The sequence below is a fragment of the Mirounga leonina genome, unplaced genomic scaffold, assembly GCF_011800145.1.
Source record: "Mirounga leonina isolate KUSES-001 unplaced genomic scaffold, KU_Mleo_1.0 Mir_165, whole genome shotgun sequence".
Lineage (NCBI taxonomy): Eukaryota > Metazoa > Chordata > Mammalia > Carnivora > Phocidae > Mirounga > Mirounga leonina.
The window spans coordinates 35,838,615-35,849,989 of NW_023270415.1; positions in this window are offsets into that span (position 1 = coordinate 35,838,615).

The window sequence follows — 11,375 nt, forward strand, 5'->3', positions numbered from 1 at the left end:
TTCCTTCCTTCCTTCCTTCCTTCCTTCCTTCCTTCCTTCCTTCCTTCTTTCCTCTTTTTTTCCCTCTTCCTTCCTTTCTCTCCCTCTCTCCCTTCTTTCTCCCTCGCTTCCTCTCCCTTCCTTTTCTTCCTTTCTTCCATCCACCCATCCATCCTTTCTTTCTCCTTTGTTCCCAGTCAAATCCTATCTAGTCCATTTGCCAGGCCTTAATAATTGGTTATGCTATTTTTATCCAGGTGTTAATAGCTAAAATAATTATTTGCCTATAGGCATAGGAATTTTAATTTAGTACATTGCCTTAACACAAAGAATGAGTATGGGCATTTCAGGCACTGTTAAATGAGGTACTGGGGGGCAGAAAACATACTCAGCAGTTTTCAAAATAAAGTCATTATCTGCTTTCTTAGGGGGATCCCAAACAGTGAGTTCTAAACCAGGTTTAATGATGAAAAAAAAGCAATGATCAAGTCCCACCTTCTACACTGCTGTAAAATTTGCTTTTTCCCAAATGGTATTTCTTCAATCCCATGAGTTGTCAAAATAATTGTTTGGGGGATCTTGCATTAAATAAAAAATAACCTATAATCTTACAGAGCCACCTACAATAAAGCAATGTATGCCTGTGTTTAAAGCTATGGATGAGTGACTAGGAGACATCCAAGTTGGGCCTGTCAGGTGAGCTGAATGAAGCCATCTGAAACTTGACTGGCAGTGGAAATGTTCTCAGAATGTGTTGCAACAGTCCTTTCAAATGTAACACAGATACCACTATATACAGGGTGCTGTATAATATCAGTCATAGAATCCAAGCCAGCCATAAGAGTAATCTGAAAGAACTGCCACTATTTCACGCAACAAATGACTATCTAAAATTGTTCCAGGTGAAGAAGCATGTGCCTCTCTGTTATTGCTAAGAAAAATCACTAATTTACATTCTCATATAATCAGCACATGTAATTTTTATCATTTCTCTTTTCAATTTTGCATTTATATATAATATGAATCAGAAGTATTCCTAGAAGGTAATCCCTGCAGTCAGGCCCCTAATCATGCATGTAGTTCTAGATGAACTAGTGAATGAATGTTGGAGAGATAGATAAATTAATTGATTGATTAAGTAATTAAGTCACTATACAAAACAGTATATAGATTACTCAAGAAATTAAAAATAAAACTACCATATGATCCAGCAATTCTACTTCTGGGTATTTATCCAAAGAAAATGAAAACATGAGGGCGCCTGGATGGTTCAGTTGGTTAAGCAACTGCCTTCAGCTCAGGTCATGATCCCAGGGTCCTGGGATCGAGTCCCGCATCGGGCTCCCTGCTCTGCGGGGAGCCTGCTTCTCCCTTTCCCACTCCCCCTGCTTGTGTTTCCTCTCTCGCTGTGTCTCTCTCTGTCAAATAAATAAATAAAATCTTAAAAAAAAAAAAAAGAAAATGAAAACATGAATTTGAAAAGATATATATACCCCTAAGTTTACCACAGCATTATTTATAATAGCCAAGACACAGAAATAACCTAAGCATCTACTGATGAATGAAGGGGTGTACACACACACACACACACAATGGAATACCACTGAACCATTAAAAAAATGAAATCTTGCCATTTGCAAGATCCAACATGGATGGACCTTGAAGGTATTGTGCTAAGAGAAGTTAGACAGAGAGAGACAATACTATATGATTTCACGTATACATGGAATCTAAAATACAAAACAAATTAACAAACTAACTTAAACCAATGGATACAGATAACAGATTGGTGGTTGCCTTAGGGGAATGGGGTTTTGGGTGTGGGCAAAATGGGTAGAAGGGGTCAAGAGGTACAAACTTTCAGTTATAAAATAAATAAATCATGGGGATATAATATAGAGCATAGGGACTATATTCAATAATACTGTATTATATATCTTAATGCTGCTAAGAGAGTAAATCTTTAAAATTCTCATTACAACAACAAAAAATAGTGTATCTTTGCATGGTGACAGATGGGAACTAGATTTATTGTGATCATTTTGCGGTGCATACAGATACTGAATCATTATATTGTACAGCTGAAATTAATATATGTCAATTATAGCAGGTATGTCTCCTCTGGGATCCACATCTTTCTTTTACAATGGGCTTCAACCAACACATGGCATTGGCCAGTCTCAAACAAGAAAATTTAAATAATACCATAAGACATGGAAGAGACACAAAATGAAGAGATCTGGGGACCTTCTGAATGAATCTAAGAACTGTGTGTCAATTTTTAACAGCTGCTTTGTAATAGTAATATAAAAGGCAGAAACAAACTTCTATCTCGCTTATATCATTTGTTTTTGTCTCTATAAGAACTCTTCAGCTTTTACCCTAACTAAAACATTGTTAGTGCACTTTATGTCTAAAATATTCTATAATATAAAAATAGAAATAGCATAGCACGTGATATTCTATTATTTTTCAATTTCTTGTAATTTGATGTACCAAATTTTAAAAATTCAAAATTTATAAGGAAACATATAAGAAAATGCTATGATGTTTGTACTAAGTGCATCATTTCTGTATATAAAAATTGTGTGATTGAAGTTATTTATTAATTAGTTGCTAAGGTGAAAAAAATGTTAAACTCTTTTAGAGAGGTGAAAGATTATAGTTCTTTCTTTAAGTTATGGGATGTTTCTCTCCCTTCATTAATCTGTCAGTGAATCGATAGACATAATTACATGAATTAAACTGGATATAACTGCTCTTTTTTAAATACAAATGCTAAAAGAATTTTGAAGTCTCTGTTTCCAGTAAGTACCATGTACCTTCATTGAACAATACAGTTTATTCCATTTTTTTATAACAGGCAAAACTAAAAATACTTAGTAGTGTAGATATTGTGTACTGATCAAAAGAACAGTGCTGTAGATATCTTGCTCTTCTGTTATCACTTCTATTCTGATCTTTTGGAAACGTCCACTTTTCCATTGTTTGTGACTCTTGTCTGACAGTCAAAGGGTCCCACCATCCATGCTGTAAATATAGAGAACTTTCAAAGGCGGAGCCTAAACACAGTGAGTTTTTGCAGATATGGGCAAATAACAGAATTAGTAAAATAGATGTTTATTTGAGGAAATCGATATGGATACTAAAAGGGGTCCTTTTCTTATTCTTTGAGACCAACAGCTATAAGGGATGTATTGTGTTTACTGTATCCCCCAATATTCTGATAGGAAAACAGACTCTCCTAAGCATTTCAAGCAGGAAGGGTCCTGATATGGGTTATGAGAGGCTTACACAGCCCTTGGAAAAGCTGGAAAATAAAGATCAGAAAGACCACTGCTAGAGTTCATGGAAATTAGGAGTATGAGATTTACAGAAAAGCTTTCCAGTCATTTCAGATGCTGGTAGCAACAATGTGGGTGATTCTAACAGGATGCCTGGAAGTTGATGGTAAAACCCATGTCTGTAGACTCCCTGCCCACACACCTGCCTACAGCTGGAGAATAATGCTTCTCCTTCTCTTAGAATTTTCAAACCTCTTCAAAATGTGCTACTCATTGTTAAAGTCTTAACAGGAAACTCTGCTGATAAGGAGCTCAGGAAAATGTGGTTCAGGTATCTCTATTATGATGTGAGGGAGGGTGTAGAAGGCAACAGGAATGATACTGCTCAGCAGGGAATCTGAAACAGAGACTTGTGCTGTACCCATTTTGCTTCTACATAGGAGACTGTCTCCAGGTATAGGTCATTAGAGTTACAGGAGGCTGAGATGGAATTCTAATAATATTTTTAACCTCATGATTCGCCTTCCCTTAGACATCCCAGTTACATAACCCAGTTGATTCCTTTATTGCTTTAAGTTTTTGTGTGTGTGTTCAGTTTCTATCTATAAAAACCAAAAGGGTCCAGGGCCACCTGGGTGACTCAGTCTGTTAAGCGGCTAGCTGTTAGTTTCTGCTCAGGTAATGATCTTGGAGTCCTAGGATCAAGCCCCGGGTAGGGCTCTCCACTCAGCAGGGAGTCTGCTTGGGATTCTCTCTCTCCCTCTCCCTCTGACCCTCCCCTCTCTCTTGCTCTCTAAAAACAAACAAACAAACAGAAAACCAAGAGGGTCCTGATTACTGCAAACAGAAACAAAACAGAGTGGGCACCTGTGTGGATCAGTCAGTTAAGAGTCTGCCTTTGGCTCAGGTCATGATCCCAGGGTCCCGGGATCAAGCCCCGCATCAGCCTCCCTGCTCAGTGGAGGGCCTGCTTCTCTCCCTCTCCCTCTGTGGCTCTCCCCCGCTTGTGCTCTCTCTCTCTCAAATAAATAAATAAAATCTTAAAAAAAAAAAAAAAAAGAAAGAAAGAAAGGAAACAAAACAGAGTAGTGGACCATGAGCTTAATCATTAGGCTTTTCCTGATTATGGAAAGATAATGCCTCGCAAATGGATGGTGACTCAGCTCAGGCTGCCAAAACAAAATACCAAACACTGGGTGGCTTAAACAACAGAAATTTATTTTCTTACAGATCTAGAGTCTGGAAGTCCAAGATTAGGATGCTAGTAGATTGGGTTCTGGTGTGGACTCCTTTCCTGACTTGTAGATAGGTGCCAACTCACTGCTCACATGGCGATTCCTCAGTGTGTGCTCATGGAGGGAGAGAGATACAGTAAGGGCATTAATCCCATAATGAAAGACCCACTTTCATGACCTTATCTAACCCTAATCACCTCCCAACGGCCTATCTCCAAATACTATCACACTTTGGGGGATAGGGCTTCAATATATGTATTTTGAGGGACACAGTTAAATCCATATCATTCCACCCCAGAACTCCCCAAAATTCATGGTTTTCTCAAATGCAAAATGCTTTTATTCCATCCCAACAGCCCCCCAAAAAGTCTTAACTCATTCCAGTATTGATTCATCTAGAGTCTTATTTAAATATAATCTAAATCAGTTATAAGTGACATTCAAAATACAGTTCATCCTAAAGTAAATTTCTTCCCCAAATATGAACTTGTGAAACCAGACAAATTAAAAAAAATTTTATTAATGAATCCAGACACAGATCTACACCCTTCACTAAAATTAACTCAAAATGGATCACAGGCCTAAAGGTAAAACGCGAAACTATAAAACTAGAGATTACTTAGGAAAAAGATTAAATGACCTTGAGTACAGCAACGACTTTTTAGCAACAACAAAGTCACAATTCATGAAAGAAATAATTGATAAGCTTGGCTTCATTAAAATAATTTTAAAAACCCTGCTCTGGGGGAGCCTGGGTGGCTCAGTCATTAAGTGTCTGCCTTCGGCTCAGGTCATGATCCCGGGGTCCTGGGATCGAGCCCTGCATCGGGCTCCCTGCTCGGCAGGAAGCCTGCTTCTCCCTCTCCCACTCCCCCTGCTTGTGTTCCTGCTCTCGCTATCTGCTATCTCTCTGTCAAATAAATAAATAAAATCTTAAAAAAAAATGAACAACTCTTCTCTGCAAGTGATGCTATCAAGAGAATGAAATGTGTCCCATATTTGCAAAATACATGTCTGATTAAAGACTGTAATCCAAAATATGCAAAGACCTCAAAGCTCAACAATAAGAAAATTAAAAACCTGATCTAAAAATGGGCAAGAGACCTGATCAGACACCTCACCAAAGAAGATATACAGATGGCATGTAAGCATATGAAAACATTCTCTACCTCCTATGTCATTAGGGAATTGAAAATTAAAACAATAATGAGTTATTACTATATACCTATTAGAATGGCCAAAATCTGTAATTTCACCAAAAGCTGAAAGAGGTGTGGAGCGACAGGAATTCTCATTCATAGCTGATGAGAATGCAAGGTGTACAGCCACTTTGGAAGACAGTTTGGTGGTTTCTTACAAAATTAATCACACTCTTACCATACAGTCCACTATCACATTCCTTGGTATTTACCCAAATGAGTTGAAAACTTGAAAACTTATGTCCACACAAAAACATGGACACAGATGTTTATAGTAGCTTTACTATTCATAAATGCCAAAACTTGGAACAATAAAGATGCCCTTCAGTAGATGAATGGATAAACAAACTGGTACATCCAGTTAGTACAATATTATTCAGTGATAAAAGCAATGAGCTATCAAACCATGAAAAGATATGGAAGAAGTTTACATGCATATTACTAAGTGAAAGAAGTGAATCTGAAAAGACTGCATGATTCTGACTGTAGGACATCCTGATAAGGTGAAACCACGGAGACAGTAAAAAGATCAGTGGTTGCCAGGGATTAGGGGAGAGGGAGCAATGAATAGGCAGAGCACAGAGGATATTTTAGGGCAGTGAAAATACTTCGTATGATACTACAATGGTAGGTATATGTCATTGTACATCTCTCAAAACCCAGAGAACTTAACAACATCAAAAAGAAACCCAACATAAACTATAGAGTTTGGGTGACAATAATGTGTCAGTGTAGGTTGATCAACTGTAACAAATGTACCACTCTAGTGAGGGATGCTGATAGTGGAGAAGGTTATGCATTTGTGGGGAAGGGGATTTATAGGGACTCTGTATATTTTGTACTCAATTTTGCTGTGAACCTAAAAATGCTCTGAAAAATGAAATCTATTTTTTAAAGGTTAAGTTAGCCTATGATCCAACAATTACATTCCTAAGAACCTACCCAAGAGAGTGAAACTATATGTCCACAGGAAGACTTGCATGCAAATGTTCATATAGCATCCTTCAAAGATGCCAAAAATTGGAAACAACCCCAATGTTCACTAATAAGTTAATGGATAAACTGTATCTGGTTATCCATACAATGGAATACTTACTATTCAACAATAAAAATGAATGATGTACTGATAAAGTAAAAGAAGTTGGATGCAACATCACATATTATATGATTCCATTCATATAAAATGTCCAGAAAAGACACATCTAGAGAAACATAAACAACAACAAAAAATTAGTGGTTACTTAGGGTTGGTGGTGGGAAAGGAAACTGACTGCCAACAGGTAAGAGGAATATTTTGGGGATCCCAAACATATTTTAAAACAATTTTGATGGTTTCCCAACTCTATAAACATATTTAAACTCTTTCAACTGCACATGTAAAATGTGTGAATTTTATGGTATGTAAATTATAGCTCAATAAAACAAAAAAATTACTTTTTTTTAGCAATTTACAAGCTGATTATAGAATTTATAATGAAATTCAAAGGACCTAGAATAGGCAAAACAACCTAGCAAAAGAAGAGCAAAGTCTGAGGGCTAATACTACCTGATTTTAAGACAAAACTGCAGTAATCAATATAGCATGGTATTTGCATCAAGACAAATAAATAGATCAATGGAATTGAATGTAGAGGCCAGAAATATATTCACATGTATATGGAGAAATGATTTTGACAAAATTGAAAGGCAATTCAGTAGACAAAGGATAGTCTTTCAACAAATTATACTGAAACAATTGAATATCCTTATGCAAAATGTGGATTTTGATCAATACCTTGCACCAGATATTCAAATTAACTCAAAATTGATCCTAGACTTAAGTATAAAACCTAAAACTATAAAAACCATAGGGAAAACCTTTGTGACCTTAGGTTAGGAAGTATGATATCAAAAACAAAATCTGTAAAAGAAAAATAAACTGGACTTCCATTAAAATTAAAAAAACTTCTGTTCTTTTAAAGATACTGATAGGAGAATGAAAAGGCAAGCTACAAACTAGTAAGAACTATCTGCAAAGCATAGATCTGATAAAGAACTTGTATCTGGAGTAAAGAAAACTTGAAACCAAACAATGATGACAATGGACGACAAAAAACTAAACTAAAAGAATGGATAAAAATTTGAAAAGACACATCATCAGAAATATATACTGGATTTCAAATAAGTACATAAAAAGATGCTCACCATCACTGGTAATTAAAGAAAAAAACTTAAAGCTATAATATACCAATGCAAACCTATTAGCAATGTCTGAGTTTAAAACACTGACTATATCAAGTGTTGGTGAGAATGTGGAGAAAATAAAACTCTCATGCACAACTGGCAGACATACAAAATGATATAAACACCCTGAAAAACAGCCTGGCAGGTTAAACTGCTAAGCAAGCACCTAATATATTATCCAGCCATTTTACTCTTAAGTATTCTCCCAAAAAGGAAGATATGTCTATACAACGACTTGTGCAAATATTCATACCAATTTTATTTGAAATAGTCAAAAGTTAGAAACAACAAAAATATCCATCAACAGGTGAATTAACAAATACGGCATATTCATACAATGGAATCCAACTTAGCAGTCACAAGAAATGAACTATTGATACAATTAACAACATGAATGACTCTCATAATTATGCTAAAGAAGCCAGATTAAAAAGAATACACACAATGTATATAAATGTATTATTCCATTTATATAAAACTCTGGAATGTAAAAACTAACCTACGGTGACAGAAAGCTGATCACTGGTTCCCAGGGAGAGAAAAGAGTTAGGTTGGGAGGGAGGAATTATAAAAGGACATTAAGAAACTTCAGAGAGTGATACATAAGTTTATTATCTTGACAATAATGATATGGTTTCATTGGTGTATAATTATGTCAAAACATCAGATTGTAAGCTTTAACTATGTGCATTTATTGTATGTCAATTATATCTCAGTAAAGTGATGAGAGAATGGGAGTAAGAGACAAATTTAGAGAGGAGGTCAGGAGCCAAATCAGGCAGTCCTGGCAAGGTTTGTGAGGATTCTAAAATTTTAAGAAGAGGAAATCATTGAAATGTTTTTAGAAGTAATAACAAACCCTTCAAATAGCATATATTTTTGAATTAGGAGGAAACAGAATTTTACCCAGAACAGATAACTTGCCTTTACAAGTAGAGTAATCATACTGATGGATGGACACAGTCCATTAAGAGCTGCTACCATGAAAACATGATGTTTCACTAAAGGATTGGGCTTTCTCCGAGTTATAGGAAATGCACTGACTAATGTTAGGAGACTGATAGTGACTAATTCCAGAAGAACGCTATCTGCAGGATGGTTGTACCAATAGTAGATGTGTGTGAGGGTACGGTGGAATAAAGAATAGGTAAGGAATGATTAGGGATGGAGTGTGCATAGAAGCAGCTTTAAAGAGCATTACCTCTCTTGCAAGTACCTCACAATTCCAAAATAATCTTTTAATCAGCTTGGTCCTATCATATTTCAGTAAATTTTTTTTGGACAATATTTTAATCTAAAGAGAGACATAATATTACATAAATCTTATACAGATTAACACTATTCTTACTGTCCTTTAGTCTCTAGTGTGAGACACTGTCATGAGAGCACATGAAAAAGTGTTTTTTTCTCCATTAAGAATATATGAAAAATTAAAATTAGTAGTGAGCCAGAAGGAAGAAGATCCTGGAACATAGTGATTATGAACTATCACAAACATAGCTGAGCTAAAGTAGGATGTCAGTAATTAATGAAAACTTAAACAGATTATTAAAGGTTCTTGTACAATTTTCAAGTGCTAATGTAAATCAGCTACATAAAGCCAAGGCCTTGACTCATCCCCCAATAGGACAGTTTTCCATGTTCTCTTTCCTGCCAATTTATTCAGAATAGTCTGTTTTTCCCAAGAACAGAAGGTAAAAAGGACACATCTCCTAATGAAAGTCATTTGTAACAAGAAACAATCTTTACTTAAGAAGGAAGTTAAAAGTTCAATAAAGTAATTAGGAAGCTAAAAATGCTCTTTAAATTACACCTTTTGAAGACTTCACTTGATGTTCTTTGCATCCAAAGTTGGTTGTTTATTCCTAGACACGTGGAATTGATTTTTATCCTCCAGATATACATGCAAGGTCTTACTTGTTCATCAGTCCTAGGAATTTTGCAAGATTTGCCTGACAAAATAAAAGCGAAAATGTTAATTCTATCCCCACCCCCTACTATTACAAAAATTTGCCAATAATGAAGCTAGAAATGTTAGTGTTAGAAACTAGAAATGATTTGCATGTAAATTTGCTAATTAACGAACAGGACCCCACCGAGTACAGATAAAATCTGGGTCTCAAAACAGAAAAAAATCTCCATTTGATTTTTAATGAAATCTAAGAGCTACCCTTTGGAAGGGGAGAGGGAAATGAAGGGGAATTCATTACATAAACTGTGTTTAAAATAAATGGCAGCTTTAAAATTTTGGGTTGAAATGATTTTGGTTTATTTTTAAGCGCTTTTCCCCACCTTTTTACAAATTCCTTTAAAATTAATTCTTTGTTACTAGAACAATTTGTTGATGAGAAAAAGCTCAGTTTATTGCTTACCACTATTAGGGAGAACATTACCTTAACAGAGGCTAATAGCATCTCAGTACGGAGAAGTCAAGGTAAGGATATTTACTGAAGATGTGCATTCTGATTTACTAGATGACTGTAATGGGAATGGGACTGGTCATAATTCTCTTTTTTGCATTTCTTAAATACTGTAGTAACACCAACTCTTAATGTACATTTCAGTGTTTTAAATTTCCCCTCCTTGGGGATAAGAGTTTATTGCCATGAAATTGTGAAAACTCTACTACACTTAGCACAGTGGCCTTGCTCAGAGTGTATGATCAACAAAGACATGTTTTAAATCAAGTATGGATTAAAAATAAGAGATTTTTATTTTCCTGGTCATTAATTTGAAATGTCACCATCAAAAAACTATTTATTAGCCCTAATAATGCCTAAAATAATTTTGATGTTTGTTGAACTTCTCTTCTTAAGCTTTACCAGTTACTGGAATATTTATCTTCACTTGATAGTTCTGCTTATAACCTCCACTAAATTCTAGGCAGGATGAATTAATAATGGCCTATATAACAAACAATAAAAGACTTTCACCAAAAGCCTTTGGGAACCGATATAATGAGATGTTTCTTGTGTTATTAGATAAAACTGTCCAAATGTTTGAAAGCATGAAAAATTAAATAAATAAGTAAATAAAATCCTACCTTCTACAAGGAGATAAATACCGTGATGGTTAATTTTATGCATCAACTTGGTTAGGCTATGGCGGTGTCCAGTTTGGTTAAACCCTATTCTAGATGTTGCTATGAAGGTATTTTACATTTAAAAACAGTTGCCTTTAAGGATATTACCCTCCATGATGGGGGTGTACTTCATACAATCAGTTGAAGCCCTTAAGAGTAAAAACTGAGGTTTTCTACAGAAAAAGGAATTCTGTCTCAAAATTAATATAGAAATCCTGTCTGAGTTTCCAGACTGCTGGTCTGACCTATGGATTTCAGACTCAGGACTGTGACTTTACCTTTTGTCTAAGTTTCCATTCTTTTTCTTTCTTTTCTTTCTTTCTTTCTTTCTTTCTTTCTTTCTTTCTTTCTTTCTTTCTTTCTTTCTTTCTTT